This window comes from Armigeres subalbatus, chromosome 2 (assembly GCF_024139115.2).
Source record: "Armigeres subalbatus isolate Guangzhou_Male chromosome 2, GZ_Asu_2, whole genome shotgun sequence".
NCBI lineage: Eukaryota > Metazoa > Arthropoda > Insecta > Diptera > Culicidae > Armigeres > Armigeres subalbatus.
In genome coordinates this window covers 226,036,845-226,050,763 of record NC_085140.1, presented here as the reverse complement: position 1 = coordinate 226,050,763, position 13,919 = coordinate 226,036,845, and the positions used below count along the sequence as shown (strand labels likewise).

The 13,919-nt window shown below is 39.7% G+C and overlaps 2 protein-coding genes across 4 annotated transcripts in view; one reads left to right on the top strand and one right to left on the bottom strand.

The window, feature by feature from the left end:
- The window catches only part of LOC134211781 (liprin-alpha-1), a 166,786-nt gene that overhangs the window by 103,238 nt on the left and 49,629 nt on the right, over positions 1-13,919 (top strand). The window lies entirely within an intron of this gene.
- Positions 11,800-13,919, bottom strand: part of LOC134211782 (transmembrane and coiled-coil domains protein 2) — a 215,795-nt gene continuing 213,675 nt past the window's right edge. Inside the window, exons 11-12 of the transcript XR_009979097.1 lie at positions 12,271-12,447; positions 11,800-12,203 (exon numbers count right to left, since the gene is read on the bottom strand). The gene's annotated coding sequence lies outside the window, so the exon portion shown is untranslated. The remainder of the gene's footprint in view (positions 12,204-12,270; positions 12,448-13,919) is intronic.

The following is a 13,919-nucleotide window of genomic DNA, read 5'->3' as shown; positions in this document are numbered from 1 at the left end:
CATCTGTAAAAAATGAATTTGAGGTCTCGTATATCTCAGAGGCGCCTCGTCCATACGTTCTACCTGTTCATGGAACAGGTAACTATTTTTAGTTCAGAAGTAAGAAACTTAATGTACCTACACACTTAAAATAAATCGCCGAATTCGGTAAAATTTTACCGAAATCTCAACAGCAGAACTGTTCGGTAAATAATTTAACTGATTTTCGGTGATTTTGACAGTTGAGCAATGGAAAAAATTACAAAAAATCTGTAAAATAAATTACCGAACAGTTCTCTGCTGTTGAGATTTCGGTAAAATTTACCGAATACGGTGAAATGAGTTAAGTGTGTACTTACAATTAATTTTCTAGCAATTAATCATTAGGGCGAACAAAGTTTCACGTAATATTTCCAATGATGGTTTAATATCTAACGAAACAAAATATTTCGTAGGCAAATCAAGTTAACGCCACATGCTTGGCGTACAGTCAAATTGCAGCTAAATGTGTGTTTCTCCGATACACCACACCCCATCACATAGAAAGCTTTTGCCAGTCGTGCGATCCATAATGAAGAACCAACAGCAGCGCTGCCAGAGGTCAAATTTAAAGTTTTGCACCATGACAAATTATTTGAAATAATTTCCTCCTTGGTATGCTCACTCGTTCTCCGCGCGCAGAGAACCAGCGTGAGCGTTGCCAGCTTTCTCCTTTTCCTCACATCATCCTCTTTCGCATGCGAAGCAAGCACGTTTAGATGCAAATTCTGCTATGCGCGCAGGAGTCAAACCCGTTCGACGCGCTACGAGAACAATCAACGACGCGACGCACCTTCGGTTAGACTCGGTCGAAGTGTCGGGCTGTGCTTTGTCGAAAGGCGCACCGCGCACGCTTTCGTTCATACTCCGATGATTGGAAACAGTTTGTTTTTCTTTTTTCTCCTGATGAATATGCAATGCATCAAGAACAATATTAAATTAATGTTTGCGTTTTCAAAAGATACATTAAATAATGCTTTTTTACGAATACTGAAAATCAATCAACATAGAGAAAAAGGTATAGTTTTCACTAAATTTGAAAACCCGGGATTTAGTCCTATCTACAAGACCATTTCAATCTAGAGAAGTTGTTCAATAACAAGAATTTCCGTGTGTTCCTCATGAAGAGTTAGTACATCCATAGAACCTTAACTCGAACTTTTTCCAGCAGTTAGTTCAGCCTAGGTCGATGGGCCCTGGTTTTATAACTAATTGCTAGAAAATATGTTTCCGCTGCATACAATTTAGCCTCAAACGAGAGGAATTTGAGTCTTGCAACCATGTGCAGGGTAAAGTTAATTTTGTTTTAATTCAAAACTGCAATTGGTAGAGAGGACTAAATACGATAAATCCTTGAAATACCACAACTTAGTGCCCTAGCTTGAAGAATGGATTAAGCTAGGGCTCGGTTTGGAAGATCTTACACCGTAAAACACTAAGTAAAAGTGATCTACCAGCTTTACGGGGCAAAAAAGAGATTAATAAGCTATTTATTGTTTTGTAAATCATTTCTATTTAAATGTTTTTCTAATATTTGGTTAAGTTGTACAAGAAAAGGTTGTAATATCCTCCTTAGCCGTGCGGTAAGACGCGCGGCTACAAAGCAAAACCATGCTGAGGGTGGCGGGTTCGATTCCCTAGGCAATTTTCGGATTGGAAATTGTCTCGACTTCCTTGGGCATAAAAGTATCATCGTGCTAGCCTCATGATATACGAATGCAAAAATGGTAACCTGGCTTAGAAACCTCGCAGTTAATAACTGGGGAAGTGCTTAATGAACACTAAGCTGCGAGGCGGCTTTGTCCCAGTGTGGGAATGTAATGCCAATAAGAAGAAGAAGAAGATTAGATTGAATGCACAACTTTCAACCGAAGCCACAAAGATTGATGAATATTTTTTATCAGGATGGTAGAACAGGTGTAGCATAAGTCCACGAGACGCCCCTGGTATATCTTAACCATGATATGCTCTAATTTCAACCAGAAGCATCACCCAATTTCATTTATTTTACGCAATGTATGCACCGGGAATGGAAATTTGTTTTTATTGAAAAGAGAAATTAGAGCATATACTGATACGTTTACGAATGAAAGAATATAAAATGACTTACCTTCAGTGCAAAATTGCCAGTAGTTCGGCTCCTACCGCTGCTGTTTTCATTACTGTCCTTAGTAAACAATGAGAGAAAAAGAGAGCAGAGGTATTATCTTTTTCTTTTTGTCTATGCTTTATCGCGGGTATGTTTTAAAAGTTCAACAACTTTTAGGCCGATAGAAAGAACTTTTAATATTTTATTTGGAATAGGAGAAACACAACTTTTAAATGAAAAAGTAATTTTGAATGAAAATATTTTTACTTTTAATTTAAGGAAAATAAAGCACTTTTCAACAGGAAAGTGCATCACATTCTATTAAACCATGTTTGTTCTTTGTGTGTATGCACAACATGTGATAGATTTAGCTCGGGAAAAGGTATTGAAGGGTAACAGCCCCTTCAGTGGGTTTTGATCCCACGACCCAAGTACGCTAGACAGGTGCTTTCCCTACTACCGATCGATAGACACCCATATTGCATGGTTTCAGGCATCATTTCTGAGAAAGATTCCTATGTGCCAGTGAAATTGCACTTGGTGTTAATTATGAAAAGGCAATATCTAATTGATATTGAAACGAAATGGTTTGGGCTTTCGACAATCAGCAGCTTAAGCGCTACTCTCGTTTTGGAGAGGCTGCTGTTGCTGTTTGAGCACTCGGCTAGAGACTCTTCACAAGGCGGGTTTGTTAAGGCTCAAACACCCGAATCTAATTAGCACTCCCATACAGTAGGTCTAAAAACATTGGGTCCCTACCTTATTACCCAAAATGAAGAGAGGATATTCTATCTCCCACAGCGGTGTGATTATTTAATTCCCCAGCACCCTGCTTGGTGGAAACGTCAACTTGAACTAGGGAACCCCTTCCAGATTTGAATTACACAAGATACCACTATAGGGGGAAAATGCTCGGAAATTTAAAAAAAAAGCTCAAAATAGAGAAAATAGATGAAAGGGCTACAGTGACCGGCATAATAAAAAGCCCATTCGCCGTTTTTCATACAAAATGGTCAACTTTGGAGATCTAGATCTCTATTGCGTGTGAACCAATTTTGCTGAAAATTTGACCAGAGCTCAGATATAACATGAATTACCACACCTGAGTTTCGACCATATTGATTCATAGGGTAAAAAAATATTGCGGTAATACCAAAATGATTTTTTTTACAAAAAAATATTTTTTAAATATCTTGAATTCTATAGGTTGTAAACTGATGACTTATTCAGCAAAAACGCGTATTTTAGCAACGGGGCCCTCCTTAGCCGTGCGGTAAGACGCGAGGCTACAAAGCAAGACCATGCTGAGGGTGGCTGGGTTCGATTCCCGGTGCCGGTCTAGACAATTTTCGGATTGGAAATTGTCTCGACTTCCCTGGGCATAAAAGTATCATCGTGTTAGCCTCATGATATACGAATGCAAAAATGGTAACTTGGCTTAGAAACATCGCAGTTAATAACTGTGGAAGTGCTTAATGAACACTAAGCTGCAAGGCGGCTCTGTCCCAGTGTGGGGATGTAATGCCAAGAAGAAGAAGAAGAAGAGCGTATTTTAGCAATAAAAAAAAGTTTGCGGATTATACTTGTTTGTACACTAAGAGTTGTAGTTTTCAAGATATTATAAAACCTATTTTTTGCCAAAAAAATCGTTTTGGTATTACTGCGATAATTTTTTACCCTATGAATCAATATGGTCGAAACTTAGGTGTGGTCAAATTCAAGTTATATCTGAGCTCTGGTCAAGTTTTTAGTTAAATTGGTTCACACGCAATCGAGATCTACATCTCCAAAGTTGACCATTTTGTATGAAAAACGGCAAGTGGGCCTTTTATTATGCAGGTCACTGTATATAGCCCCCCCTCTAGGCATTGGGGCTAGTATTGATTTCAGGCTAGGCATTGGTTTCAGGCCAAATAATTGGTCCATATGGCCGCCATCTTGAATTTCGGTCCGCCATCTTGGATTTAAAAACGGCGTCGGACATCGATTTTCGAATTCTACTCATCAAGTCCGATCGATAGACAGTCATATTTCATGGTTTCAGGTCAAATAATTGGTCCATATAGGCACCATCTTGCATTTCGGTCTGCCATCTTGGAGTTTTAAAATGGCGTCAAAAATTGATTTTCGAGTGTACCCTTCAAACCCGATAGATAAACATCCGTATTGCATGGTTTCAGGTTAAATAAGTGGTCATATAGCCGCCATCTTGTATTTCAAAATAGCGTCGGACATCGATTTTCGAGTTCTGCTCATCAAGCTCTATCAATAGACACTAGGGTGGTTCAAAAAATCGATTTTGCTCCACAGCGCTTATCTGATTCTTCATCATGTTCTGAGTGTCCTCTGAAAATTTGAGCTCATTTGGATTAAAACTGATTTAGCACAAGCCGTTTCAAGTTTGCATGCAAATTAGTATGGGGAAATTTATTTTTTCATTATATCGATAATGACGCTTCCCATTAAGCGCAGGTTAAAAGAAAACCTATATGGCTAAAAGGAATACTCAAGAGCTTTCACCCAGTGAAAACTGCATCTTAATTAATCGTTCCAATAATTAGTAATAGAATTTAATCTAAACCGTAATTTTTTGGAGCTAATTGCGCAACTCTTCAACAGGCAACATTGCTGCTCGTGGCGAGAAAGATAGCACACACAAATTCAGGATACTATGTAGCACTGCACGTTTCAGTGAAAGAAGTTTAACGATCATGACTAAAGATTCGCAACCTGTATTAAAATCGATTACTAATTATTGAGGAAATTAATCAACATGCGGTTTTCGTTGGGTGAAAGCTTTTGAGTATTCCTTTTAGCTATATAGGTTTTCTTTTAACCTGCGCCTTATGGGAAAGCGTCCTTATCGGTATAATGAAAAAATAAATTTCACCATACTAATTTGCATGCAAAATTGAAACGCATTGTGCTAAATCAGTTTTAATTCAAATGAGCTCAAATTTTCAGAGGACACTCAGAACATGATGCAGAATCAGATGAGCGCTGTGGAGCAAAATCGATTTTTTGAACCACCCTAATAGACACCCATATTGTATGGCTTCAGGTAAAATAATTGGTCTATATGGCCGCCATCTTGGATTTAGAAATGGCGTCGTACATCGTTTTACGATCTAAACATTGATATAATTATATGCGTGTTGAGTGGCACCATAATTTTATAATAATTCATCATTCCGGGAAACTTATTATAGATCTAGAGCATGTTTGGTAGAAGACTCAACTATACTTTTGAAATTACTGGTGCACCGCGGAGTTCAACTCGATCTCCCCGGTGAATTTTTGACACCCCACGATACTAAGTTCTGCATCCACCGTACTCCGAAAATCACCGGGGGCGATACCGAAAGGAATCCAGTATGAATTTTTTTGAATGCCAGTTGGAATACTTAGATGATTCTGAAAGGAATTCTATAGAGATTCCAATGAGAATTCTTCTCGGATTCTGATAAGAATGATTCTTTAGTAATGTTACAGTTCTAGTTATACTTTTTTTTCTCGATTTACAGATTTTACAACTGTCAAAGATATAAAATGAGAAATGCAACTTCAGTAGCAGTTATAAACTACACACAAGAGGATCTGCTTACACTGATTCTGAATGATGCTCATGTTATTCTGTTGGCACTTGAATTTTTGTACAACCATCCAAGTGACTTCACGAGAGTGTTCACTTCTAAAGCTCTTAGGTTGATAACCAGGCTTCCTACAGAGTGCAAACAAGACAGACTCTGATTGCTACTCTATTGGGGATGTATTGAAGTGTTTTACTCAAAACAAATCCAATATTAATTTGCTAAGTACCAAGGGGGCCCTCCTTAGCCGTGCGGTAAGACGCGCGGCTACAAAGCAAGACCATGCTGAGGGTGGTTGGGTTCGATTCCCGGTGCCGGTCTAGACCATTTTCGGATTGGAAATTGTCTCGACTTCCCTGGGCATAAATGTATCATCGTGTTAGCCTCATGATATACGAATGCAAAAATGGTAACTTGGCGTAGAAACCTCGCAGTTAATAACTGTGGAAGTGCTTAAGGAACACTAAGCTGCGAGGCGGCTCTGTCCCATTGTGGGGATGTAATGCCAATAAGAAGAAGAAGAAGAAGTACCAAGCATTTTGTTTACTTGGCTCGATACGCAGACGGTTTGACAGTTCAATATGTAGATTTCGTTTAGATTTGGCTTCACTTATTGCGCAACTCTATAATTCTATATAAATAGACAATGGACAAACGTGATTTAAACAACAAAAATTGTAACAAAATTTCTCAGAGTTTTAACAAACACATTACTGAATATTGGGCCGTCCTTAGAGCAAGTTTACCGGTGGTGAGTTTAAGCCGTTTGGCAGCGCAGTATCATTACTTGACACTTTGCCGGTCGCTTCTAAACGCGCTGCTATAACAGTAGCGCGACTGACAGGTGCCCAAATTTGGTAGCGCGATAGGAGCGCTGCTATTTGATGAACTGTCAACTGTCAAACGTCGCCGGTACGGAATACAGCAACCAAATTGAGAGCCGAAAATAGTGACCGATACGGAAACGAGTTACGAAACTAAAATGAAAGCGCTGCGCGGGTGGTAATGATGCTCTTAGCCATGCGGTAAGACGCGCGGCTACAAAGCAAGACCATGCTGAGGGTGGCTGGGTTCGATTCCCGGTGGCGGTGTAGGCAATTTTCGGATTGGAAATTGTCTCGATTTCCCTGAGCATAAAAGTATCATCGTGATATACGAATGATATACGAATGCAAAAATGGTAACTTGGCTTAGAAACCTCGCAGTTAATAACTGTGGAAGGGCTTAAGTGAACACTAAGCTGCGAGGCGGTTCTGTCCCAGTGTGGGGATGTAATGCCAATAAGAAGAAGAAGAAGAAGATTACTGAATATTGAATATGTTTCTATTGAACAAAAGTATAACTCTATGTATTACATGGAATGAAAATTACTAGAATTACCACAAATTATGTTATTGAAAAGAACGAAGTTATCACTCGTGTTTCAACTTTTTCGAATACAGATTCTATTTGGTCCAGGCCAACTGCGAGCTGTGGTGCCTGCCAGTATGTGGTTGGGGTTTAACTTCTATGAAAAGCTGCATGTGTCCGAAAGCAAGCTCCGCTAAAGCGACCGTGTGCCACTCTAAGCGCTCAAGCCAGTCCTGGTGTTAGGTGGTACACTAAACGGAACTGACACGACGGCCCACCGACGATACAGGATGTTTGCGCAGGCCTAATAAGCCGCATGTAAATCAAATAATTACGAACAACATAAGAGATAATACGATTCTATATAATCAGCAACGAACTAGACGACGAATAAAGGATCACCATTCGAAGCTTGGAACATGGAACCGCAAGTCCTAGGTTTCACAGGTTGCGACATGATAATCTACCTACGATGAATACATTCCCGCAACTTCGACGTCGTAGCGCTGCAGGAAATCTGCTAGACAGGAAAGAAAGTGTTTAAAACCGGACATCGAGCGGCTGGCTACCTTCTACCAATGCTGTGGCACCATGAACGAGCTGGGGACCGGCTTCATAGTGCAGGGCAAGATGCACCAACGCATGATTGAATGGCAATCAATCAACGCAAGGATGTGCAAACTGAGGATAAAAGGCCATTTCGATGATGAGAAAGAAGCCCTCCCGTCGGATATGTGATCTTGCCGCGGTGGGTGGGCTTACGCCATTAGTACTGATATGGCAACCAAAGACATATCCTGTCGTAGTGTATCACATTTCGACTATTTTGGCGCACTGATTTTACGAATGTGATCTTTCTTCGAAACCATTCGGCGCCCCAATCAACTGTGCAGAATTTGGGCCCGATTGGTTGCTTCCTCACTTTTCGCATCGCGTTTGAAGTTTGTATGGAAATTAGTATGGGAAAACGTATATTTTTGCATTTTTCCTCTAAATGTTTCAGTTTATCATAAACCAAGTGGCACATTGCGTTGAACTATAACCCAAAGGAAGCCGAAAAAGTTTGCTGAAGAAGGTACGTTGTTGGAACGTCCACGAAAAAAGTTATGACGCTTCGAAGATTGAATGCTCAAACCATATGCAAAAAGTCGTTTATGCTGCTGGCACTGCCGAACTACGTCAAACAATAATTTAACTGAGTGTTAGTGTTCAAAGTGTTCAAAATTATTGATCTTATAGTGCTTTCAAGCTGATGGGAGTTGTTCGGAATCATTTCACAAAGTGTGTTAGTAGTTGCCCAGCGTTCGATTGCCTTAAGATCGGTGTTGATCTTTGGCATCAAATAATCTAGTTGGTCAACTGGACCTATGACATAGATCTGTTAGATGTCGACGTTGACGCTATATCTAGGGCCGCAACAAAACTCAAGTCGTCCTATAATCCAGTATTCCGGTAGACGGTATTCCGTCTGCTTTCCTCAAAAAACAAATTTCTTGTTTGGTTGACCCTCTTCATCGTATTTTCATTTGGCACTGTCTAGTGAAATATTTCCATCTTGCTGGAAAATCGCTCACATGTTCCCGGTGCACAAGAAAGGTAGCAAACGCAACGTAGACAATTACCGAGGAATCACGTCATTAAGCGCCGTTTCTAAGCTGTTCGAACTCGTTGTCATGGAACCACTACATTCGCACTGCAAGAAACATCTTAGCCCCGACCAACACGGCTTTACCGCCGGTCGTTCTACCACTAGCAATTTGCTATGCCTTACTTCGTGCATCACCAACAGCATGCTCAGAAGGATGCAAACCGATATTATCTACACCGATCTGTCCGCCGCATTTGGCAAGTTGAACCATGCTATCGCTGTTGCCAAACTCGACAGGTACGACATCGGTAGTGATTTATTGTGCTGGTTCCGCTCATACTGGACTGGCCGACAACTGATGGTGACTTTAGATGACTGCGAATCGAATAGTTTCCAAGCAACATCTGGAATACCGCAAGGAAGCCATCTTGGGCCACTTATATTCCTGCTCTACTTCAATGACGTCCATCTAGTCATCGAAAGCCCTCGACTGTCGTACGCTGACGATTTGAAAATGTTTCTCCAAATTAGTTACTACTGACTGTCTTAATTTACAACGGCAGATCACTCATTTTGCCAGCTGGTGTTCTCTAAACCGTATGGTCGTAAACCCATCCAAGTGCTCCGTCATAACGTTCACTCGAAAGAAACAACCGATAATTTTCTACTACAACCTACTTGACACGACACTTGAACGCACGAATCACATCAAGGACCTTGGTGTAGTCCTGGACTCAGAGCTAACATTTAAGCAGCACATCTCGTACGCTGTCGATAAAGCTTCTAGGACATTGGGACTTATATTTAGGATTGCCAAGAATTTCCGACATTTATTGCTTGAAAGCCATCTACTGTTTTCTCAACAATGGCGCCGAACGTATCGAATCGGTCCAACGTCGGTTCCTGCGATTTGCACTTCGGAAGTTGCCATGGAGGGATCCGTTTTGCTTACCGAGCTATGAGAGCCGATGCCAGTTGATCGATCTGTAACTTCTTCGTGCTAGGAGAGATACCACCCGGGCGATGACGATTGCCGATATACTACAAAGACGAATCGACTGCGAAGGTATTCTGGAGCAGGATAGATTTGAATGTTCGGCCAAGGACACTCCGCAATAGCGGAATGCTTAGACCACCACTGCAAAGGACGAATTACGGACTACATGGGGCAATCGGTGGCTTGCAACGCGTACTCAACAGAGTTGCAACATTGTTTGACTTCCATTTATCGCGTAATATGTTACGTCGGAGGTTTTTGTCTTTTTTAACACACCAAGATAGCAATTTTACTACTGCGACTTTTTTTAATTGATTGTGATTTCTAAATGTACTTTATATTTTAAGACCATCATTGGGGCCACACAGAGCCTGTTGATGTTGTAAACAAATAAACAATAAACAATCGTCGGCATAAAGGTGATATTCGCACTGAAGAACATTCGGAAGTCTGGTTATATTGTCCATCCGAAACAAATTTATAACGCTTTTTATACCAAAGTTGGATTTTTCTCCAGATACAGGCAACTTTCAAAATTTCGGAAGTAGTGCGCTGGATTCGCCTCAAGATGCGCTAAACAACGGATCAATTAGTATGACAGATAAAACTTCGGAAGAAAGTTCGGCTCGAATCAAGTAGGAAGAAAGAAAATGTATATACCGCTGATTGGATCGGATACTCTGCATACCGTAGCGAATGACAACGGCCAGCAATGCATAAACTTCGCAGCCTCTCGCGGAAAGGTAGTCCGAAGCACTTTCTTTCCCCGCAAGAATATCCACAAGGCCACATGAAAATCATTTAACCAAGAAACGTAAACTAAAAACACCACTAACGTCAACACGTGTCGAAGTCGTCTAAACATTAGGCGGCTGCTAGACGGTTCACTAGCCCAAGACTAACTACGCACAGCAACTAGCAGTGGTACTTTCAACGGAAGAGCAGCTAGGTGTAGCTTCACTTGAAGATGGCTGAAGAGAAATTCAATCCTCCATTGGTAGCACTGCAATCGCCACACTAGGCACGGTGCCCTCGAATCAAAGTAACGATATGACGGCTAATGTGAGCATTTAGTTCAAGAGAATAATTGCAGCATGGACGAGGTTGCTGCAACACAGCACGAGGGCGAACGAGGCACGATACAAACGGGTGCAGACCAGAAAAAAAACTCGAAAAAAATGCACCAGTAGGAAGATTGAGACCGTGAAGAGACGGAGCAACTGCGCAGCGCGTAATAACGCACGAAAGTTTTATGAGAAGTTGAACAGTTCACTTAGGAGCCACGTGTTACAGCCTGACATATGTATAAGGAAACATCCATACATTACGTAACGCCTAGAGATGGGTGGAGGGGGGTGTTGCCGGAAGTGTGACGACCCATACAAAATTTCAGATGCTTCATACAAAAAGTGTGACATAGGGGAGAGGGGGGGTTGAAAATGGACAATATTTGCGTTACGTAATTAATGGATCTTTCCTAAGGGCATAAACTTTAACCTTCTTACGAACGAGTGAGAGGTGATCCAAAGATGGCGGCAGCACTCGATGACGGATTTCCGGATAAACTGATACGGTTGATAAAGGCGACGGTGGATCGGGTGATGTGCGTAGTTCGAGTTTCAGGGGCATTCTCAAGACTCTTGAAAACGTACAAACTTCATTTCACCTACCTCAAATATGCAAACGAATAGTCACTAATTATCCTTCAAAAGAAAAGATTCGCAATTGCAGCACCATCCATCGTTGTTGCCTAAAATGATACCTCCAATTATTGGTGCAGTGTTTCAATAGTTGCGATATTTTTTAATTCATGTTCCTATAGTTGCGCATCCCATTGCTTTTATATAGGACTCGCAACTACCGCATCTATTGGAGCAAAGACAAGAAAAAGATAATTTATTTCAGTGATAATTTACCAATTTTGAGGGAAATCCAAACCGTTTTCCGTTATTTCATCTAATGACAGGACAACAGTTTGATTGACTATATGGGTTGCTGCGATAAATCCGTAGATTTTGTGAAAACAACACTACCGCAAATATAGGAGCACCCACGACTATCGGATCATTTGCCCTATTTGAAAATTAACAGAAAAACAATATTCAGTGGTTTTGCAATTTGCCAATTTTCAATTAAAACAAAACGAAATGAAATGTTTATTTATTACTTAATTACATGGTTTTAATCCAACTTTTTCCGGAACGAAAATCTAGATCCTTAAGCAATGTAGCCAAACTATGACGATAGCGGCAGAATTTGGCAGAAAATATGATGTGCAACTGTTAAATATGGTTGAATACTGCAGTTTGTGTTCCGTTGCATTGAACTCGGGACTTAAGTAATGGCCCTTGGCTAAAGGTTTGATTTATTTCGTGGAATGTAGTTTCCAAACTGCTGGTCGAAATATAGTGCTCAACGCGGAATAATTCTTCAACAGCTTTGTTCACCAAAGGATCGTCCATTCCTTCCGGTAGTAATATCCAGATCCAGGTTGACGTCGTTGATGGCGAGACAGTTGACCTTGATTCACACTCCATGATGCTGAATAATTCACACAATATTTTTCGTAAACTATGATAGTAGAAAAATACAGATAATATATTAATATGTCAGTAAAATATACTTTCAGGGAACTTACCTTACTATTTACTGGAAAAGAAAATAGTTTAACTTTTATCTCCACGATCTCCTCTACCTTCTGTCTTTGCTGATTTTGCCATTGATAATGAGGTTTTTCCATTTGGCAACTGTAACATCTGGAGAATTTAGGTGATGCACGCTAATGGAGGCGTGTTGAGGGTAAAAGCGAAACATTCTGCAGAGACAAATAAAACACGTCTAGTTCGGTTCACATGCAGATAACATGTCTTTATTTACAATTGATGCTTCTAAAGAAACACAGTAGCTCAGATCTCTAAATCTTCATTAGAGTCTCTCTGGATATGCTACTGCCAGCAGGGGTTTCCTATCTGGCTATTACAGCAACAAGCAACATTGTAGCGTCAGAACGTCAGCTAAAAATCGGATGACTTACATTATTGGAGCGCCTTCAAAACATTTGACATCCAATTTGCGGGTAATTTGGAATATGATTTTATATCATCCCAAAATCGGATTACACATCATTTGATAATCGAGCAATATTCATACACTTTTAGGATAATTTGTATTTATAATTTTTATGATTTGTCAGTTACTTATGTGTGCCATATGTTTGTCAGAGAAGAATTTTATGAAGAACGAGAGACAAATCTGTTGATAAAAGGCGGAGGTTTGAGTTCAGTGTAGGCGATACTCAGACGACGATGATGGCGGCCACGAAGCAGATCATGGTTGTAGTAGAGACGATGAATACACGAACACGAACAGGAACCTTACACTATAAAATATTTTGGTTGATATCCTATACTAATTTACAAGTTTACTCCGACACTGGCTGCATACTAAGCCTTAACAATTTAAAATACCCTAACACTTGTTTCCGCATTGTTATTAATAAAAAAATACAAAGAAAATAAATAAACAATTAAGCAATTGAATAAATAAACTAAGAATAAATAAATAAGTAAATGAATAATTGAATCTACAAAATAAAAATCTAAAGTCGGAGTAAAAGAAACGAACAAAATAAATAATAAATTTGAAGACATCAACCAAAAGCTACTGAACACAAAATAATTCACTCAAACACTTGTAAAAGTGGAAACAGACATTTACTTTACATTCAGACATTTACAATAACAAACACATTTATAACAATGTTTTATTCGGGCTAAACCACTAACTGGCCTTCCCACCAAATATTTAAATGTGACCCGAAAATATATTTTCCAAAATTGTTCTATCATAATAACTCTGAAAATTGTCCGTATCGTACATCAATCAGATTTTAATAATATTTTGTCTAGAATATGACGTCACACTTGAATTGCATCCGTAATGTCATGCTCGTTTGGCGTAACTTGCTTTGGCCGCAGCTCGTTTCCTGAGCAAAATTTGAAATCAAATTGAAATCAAAATTTCCTGTCATGATGTCAATTATTTGATTACTCCAGTTGATCTCGTTTTGTATGGATTATCGGTTAACACAGCATGTTTTACACTATGGAATCATACTGAAAACAAATTTTGCTGTGAATGAAATCAACATTATTACTAAGTTTGAAGTCATAATATTCTTAATTTGATATCAAATAAGTATTCGATTAGATTATTTTTATAAGAATTCATAACAACAACAGCATATTTTGTTTGCAGGTAGCTTTTAATCTTCGTAAGTAACTCACT